Raw genomic sequence first — 6000 nt, 5'->3', positions numbered from 1 at the left:
AATTAAACAAAAAAATTACAGGCGAAAAAAAAGGTTTAATTGCAATGAACCAAACGATCGGATTTCGCCAAACACTTCGAATCTTTAACAAATTTTGAAAAATCTATAATTTTGACACTAATAAAAATACGATAAATACAAAACTCGTGTAACGCACGTGACAACAACCAATACTCTTTACTAAAAATCTAACTTAAACTACTTTGAACAGGAGCTTGAATTTATCATTGTACTTTTAAAAAATTCGATAAATGTTCTAAGTTCTATTTACATGCCAAAGGGACCTAGACAAGCTTTCACTAAAGCTACTTTAATTGTACCTAACTAGATAAAGCCTCAATTAGCACCGAGTATTTAACATTCTACGTGACAATATTAGTCACATTAAAATACAGGTTTAATTAAATAAAAATAATAAAATGTTCAATTAAATATAAAAAATTATGATCCATTTAACAAAATCTATGATATGTTGATACCTAATTTGATGTTCAACATCATTTATGTTGAATAACATTTTTTTTTTGTGAAAATATATTAAAAATTGGATTTTAATCCCTACCAAACCTAGCCCTAGTTTTGCTCCATTAAATTAACAGCTTGTTTGGCCCCCATTTTCTTCCAATTTTTTTTTAAACATTTTCAAACAAATGTGGGCTCCAATCAAGGCAAACTTACCTTTCCTCTGAGATTAAGCCCTTGTTTGACCCCCATTATATTTCTATTTTTCACTCTTTTATTTTCAACCACACAATCTTTTATAATATAATATTATATGTAAATCGAAAATTTTTTCTTATTTTTCAACTACTCATTTTTCAAAAAAACTATATTTCACCCATTTTCATCTCTAGAAAATGGGAGCTAAACCGATGCTAACTCATTCCCCATGCTATATATCTTTGACGTGACATTTACAATTTTTTTACCTTCTATTGATACCCTTCACTTTCCATAGGTGACTGGCACTTGTATTTCAATTAGAATTTGAGGGCAAACTCGGTAGCTTACTCTCCACGGTATTTTCCAATTCATATCATTTTTGACATGAATAATGCTACTCCTACAATGTTGGATGACAAAGTGAGTTAACAAAATGACGTGTATGCCTAGGATTGAAAGGAGATGGACGGCTGTGATAAATAATTGGGTCAATTAGCGCCAAAACCAGCCCATTATTCTTGAACGTTAAATAAGTGAAAAACAGGGAAGAGAGAGTGCGAAAACCATTTCCCAACGTGAATCTGACTGTGGTCTCCTTCTCCGGCAGCTTGTATTTTGTTGCTCGATCTCCTTCTCCGACCGTTTGTATTTAGTTGTTGCTCCAGAAATCTGCAGAACCTTGTTCTTCAACGTGAAAGAAGGGGAACACAGGCGAGAGAGAGCGTGAAAACCATTCTAACTCTGGTCTCCTTCTCTGTTAGCTTGTATTTCATTGCTCCAGAAACCTGTAGAATCGGACTATGGAGTAGAGGTAATTTTTGTTCCGAAAGCTGAATATAGCGCTGCTCATTTTGTAATTTCAAGCTGAAGCGAGACAAACCCGAATAGAGCTTTTTCTGTTCTTACTTATGCAACATATACTTGCTCTAAAATCCTCCAAATTCGATTTTTTGAAATCGTGCAGCTCCGACGGGGGTACAGCTCCGACAGTATCGCAGCTCTTCATGCTGAGCAGAGCTGACGGTGAACCCAGCAATATTGGCTGTCATCGTCTACTGGTATGTTCCATTTACAAATGGGGAGTGTAAAACACTTGTTTTTTTTGTTTTTTTTTTGGAAATGCAAAGTTTCAGCAACTTAATTTACATACGTTTATTATTTTTGGAATATTTGCAAACTGATTCGAGGTAATTTCTCATCGACATTGGACGCGCCACGTGTAGTTATACTAGAAAGATGGTTTAAATTAACTACATGTGGAGAAGTTTTGAGTTGTTAAGTGTGTCGAGTTCTGTTGAGCAAAAACCTGCATTCATGTGTGCATATATTCCTATGATAAAGTCCGTGGAAGATTGGAATATATATGCACTTAACTGAGCTATGTATTGGTTCACATATAGCATTTTGGACGCGTAAATACTGGGTGTCCATGTTTCGTAGGAGACGAGAATATAGATGATATTTTGCTCGTGGACTTCGAAAATGACAACATTGAAGACAATGTGAATGTCATGGAAGGTGAAACAGAAGGAGGAGATGGTTTGACTGTGCTTGAGGTTGGTATGAAGTTCAAGGACGAAACAGAAGTGTATGATTTTTATGCTAGATATGCTTATGCCGTGGGTTTTCTGGTTAGGAAGAGGAGTTCATCGAGGGATGATGATAGGGTTTTAAGATATGTCACATTCACATGTAGTCGTGAGGAACGAAAAGGCAGTAATACAAGCACTTCTCTGAAACCGCAACCAACAATTCAGATGGGTTGTAAAGCTAGAATAGCTGCATCATTAGATATCCATGGTTACTGGAAAATTAACACTGTCCACCTCGATCACAACCATGAGACAGGTCCTACTAAGTCAAGGTTATATCGGTGCAACCGAGTGTTGAGTGCACATGTGAAGCGGAAGCTTGAAGTGAACGATATAGCAGGAATACCGTTGCATAAAAGTTTTAATTCTGCATTTGTTGAAGCAAGCGGTTACGAGAATATGACGTGTGTCGAAAAGGATTGTCGTAACTATATTGAACAAGTGAGACGACTAAGATTTGGTGAGGGTGATGTAGCTGCAATACAGTCTTACTTTTATGAAATGCAGGCACGATGCTCAGGATTTTTCTTTAGTATTGACTTGGACGATGATTCACGGTTGAAGAATGTCTTCTGAGCAGACAACCGGTGTAGACAAGCATATAAAGAGTTCGGGGATGTCGTCACATTCGATACAACCTATCTTACTAATAAGTATGACATGCCCCTTCGCCCCTTTTGTTGGCGTTAATCACCACGGGCAATCGACGTTGTTGGGGTGTGGTTTGGTATCGAATGAGGACACTAATACATTTGTCTGGTTGTTCCAAACATGGCTTAAGTGCATGCATGTTCAAGTTCCACATGGAATAATTAATGATCAAGATAGAGCCATGCAAAATGCAATCGAAATAGTTTTCCCAAATACAAAGCATAGATGATGCTTGTGGCATATTCTGAAGAAGTTGCCGAAAAAATTTGGATACTACGTGGATAAAGCTTCAATATTTTCGACCGTACAAGTAATAGTTTATGATTCACAGTCCGTCGAAGAGTTCGAGGAAGGTTGGACAGATATGATTGAGACATTTGAGCTGCATGATAATGTTTGGTTGTCGGGACTATACGAAAACAGAGTTATTTGGGTGCCTTGTTTCCTGAAAACAAGTTTCTGGGCTGGTATGTCAACGACACAAAGAAGTGAAAGTATGAACGCCTTCTTCGATGGTTACGTACATTCAATGACATCGTTAAAACAGTTCGTTGAGCAATACGAACGAGCACTGCGGAATAAGGTTGAAAAGAAATTTCAGGCTGATTTTAAGTCTTACTCTCAAGTTATACCATTTCGAAGTTCAAAGAGGTTCAATCCGAATTTACGGGAAAGGTTTATTGTGATCTCATATCTGTAGTATAGGGACACATGGAGACGAAGTATGAGGTACGTAAAGACGTAGTATGTGGCGAGTGACAAAAGAAAAAAATATTTCTGGTGTGGTTTAATAGAGAAAAATGTGAAGTACTTTGCAGTTGTCACTTGTTCGAGTTTCGGGGAATAGTGTGTAGACATGCGATCACGGTTTTGATACGTAATGACGTTACTATAATGCCGGATCGGTACATTTTGCGATGATGGAGGAAAGATGTCACTAGAGCACACACGAGGGTCGCCGCTCACTACGATGGTTTGGTTACCACTTCAACACAATTAAGGTATGACGATATGTGTCAGTCGTTCGCGGAGGTGGCAAACCTTGCAGCAGACGACGAATGAAAGTATGGTGCGATCAAGGATTGGATAGAACTTCAAAAGATAGAACTTAGTTTGACGAAGTTCAATTATGGGAGTAATAAGATTTTGCAGTGTACTCCATCTGAAAATGCAGAAAGTGGGCTTGTAAGGGATCCAAAACCATCAAAGACGAAGGGGGCACCGAAGACTAAACGAAGGAAAGGCCCGTTGGAGGCGAGATCGAATAAATCAAAGGTATATTCTTATTCTTATGCCATACTCTTTTATTCACTTTTTTTTGTACAGTAATTAACGGTGTTTATTGGAAAACATGTAGGCACGTTTGAACCAAACAAAAGGAAGGAGTCTGACACTGAGGGATAGTAATATCCCCGATTCGATGGTATATTGTGATGAACAACATTTATGTTTTCGTTAGTTGATCTTTGTTGGAATAATTGGTTGTTCGAATAAATTTCGGTTTGTTGTTTTTAAATGATGTCTTCTTTTAGTTTCTAATATGGGCTTCTTGATTGACTGCTTGTCATTTGGTTTCAGACTGATATAGGTTTCCAAAGTCAGGCTGAAATGCCACTTCAAGAGGCTTTCGGATCAACCCAATTGAGTAGTCCAATCTTCAATCCGTTGCCGTTTCTCGTTCACTTTCCAAGCCAGTTATCAGAACACTAAAAATTGAAATGTTATTACAAGCCAGTTCATTCGCAATTGACCCACTTTTATTTTGTTAAGAGCAGTACGAACATGCAACCTCTCTTTTTTGTTTTTGATGGCATAACTTGCATGTATGTGTTAACCAAATGGTTGATTTATTTTCCTGGTTGCTTATAATTTCTTGTAATTTTTAATATAGATTTATATTTTGATAGATGGTTTTCATGGTTTGTTGTGAAGTAATGAATTTGATAGATGGTTTTTCTGGGATTTTATTATAACATTCAATTGATTTTACTGGTATATTGATTCAATATATTGAGTTGCAATTAACATGTTACATGAGCTACTTTGATTACAATGATTTGTAGATGGTTTAGACAATGGAAAATGTGTTAAATACAACAGGACTATGCTTGAAATTGAACCAACTGTTGCTGTGAAGCGCCAATTCCAAACATCTAAGCAGTATTGAACTTGTAAAAAAGTATACATGCCATTGCTAATAAGACATACCCCAAATGTTTTCCTTTTCTTGTCAGCTAGTACTCAAAAAATGAGCCATCCAAGATGCCTCCAAGACCATGCAAATGCAGACACAAATGTGCAAACCACAATCACTTCAAATATTGCAAAACTCTATAAAGGGATGCATCATTGCCAAATCCAACAGTGCAAAATTCCAAAATGAGTGAGTTGATGAAATGCCATTAATAGTTAACTAAATTAAAGCTACAAACAACTACATAACCACAACTCTAATTAGAGTGCAGTTCATATTAAGAAGCATGGAATCAAAAACTAATTCTTCCCATCAAGTACGTCTATAGCATACATTCATGAACGACGAAGAGAGTACAAATGTCATGCAGCATTGCTACAAAAATAGTACTATAGTAAACATGACTTAACCAAGTACACTATGTCTTCTCCTTCCCCTTAGTTTCTCGTTCAGCAAGTGGTTTTCCACGACGGACAGTCAATTTTACGTTCACATAAATCAAAAGTTCTTCGTTATCATTAAGCCACACTTGAGATTCAAATGTTCGAGACATGTCATCAACTTCTTTGTGCGCTGCTGGTTTAGTCAACGTAACGCAAGTGTTACTGTATTAGCCGTTTGCTTCTCCTTTTTCGCATCAATCCTAAAAATCGCACTTCTGACTGCAACATTTGAAGAAATTGCCAAGTTAATCAGAGTGAATTTATGACAAGAATTAGCCAGCAGCATTGCAAAACCATAAGATCATCAGTAGCAATGTAACTAGCTAGAATCACAAGTGTCGACCCCTCTTGCACATAACAGATTCACAAACAAAAATATCACAGCAACATGACCTAACAATTGTCTGAGCACTCCCATTATTTTACCATGGAAATGATCATATCACCAAATCAATAT

Source organism: Olea europaea, chromosome 5, assembly GCF_002742605.1.
Source record: "Olea europaea var. sylvestris chromosome 5, O_europaea_v1, whole genome shotgun sequence".
In the NCBI taxonomy this organism is placed as follows: domain Eukaryota; kingdom Viridiplantae; phylum Streptophyta; class Magnoliopsida; order Lamiales; family Oleaceae; genus Olea; species Olea europaea.
This window is presented reverse-complemented; position numbering follows the sequence as displayed.